We start from the raw sequence: 552 nt of genomic DNA on the forward strand, positions 1-552 counted from the left end.
GCCCACCGCCACGCACTCGGGGCCACGCGGTGTTGGTGAGCGGGGCTGTGCGGGCGGCGTGGGTCCCCACAGCCCCGTCCTGGGGGACAGCGAGGGGGATGGGCCGGCGTGGGTCCCCACAGCCCCGCTCTTTCCCCAGGCATCGGCTTTGCCATTTGCATCATTGGCCTGTACGTCTCCTTCTACTACAACACCATCATCGCCTGGGCTCTCTACTACTTCTACTCGTCCTTCTCGGGCACCCTGCCCTGGGCGAGCTGCGACAACCCCTGGAACACGCCCAACTGCACCAACTACTTCGGGAGGAGCAACGTGACCTGGACCAACTTCTCCAGGTCTCCCGCCGAAGAGTTTTATACGTAAGTAGGCGCAAGCGGACGATGCGTTTGAGCTGGGGAACACCCCTGCAGAGGCGCTTGGGTCTGCCGCACGGGGAGCAGGGCCGGGGTGCCTGGGAGCAGGTACGCTACTGCCCGTGGCCGTCACGTGGGGATGCTCTTGGGGAGCTCATGGCCACCACGCTCCCGGGGAGAGGGGAGGGGGGGGGGGGCT

Source organism: Egretta garzetta, unplaced genomic scaffold (genome assembly GCF_000687185.1).
Source record: "Egretta garzetta isolate BGI_Z169 unplaced genomic scaffold, ASM68718v1 scaffold390, whole genome shotgun sequence".
NCBI classification, from domain to species: domain Eukaryota; kingdom Metazoa; phylum Chordata; class Aves; order Pelecaniformes; family Ardeidae; genus Egretta; species Egretta garzetta.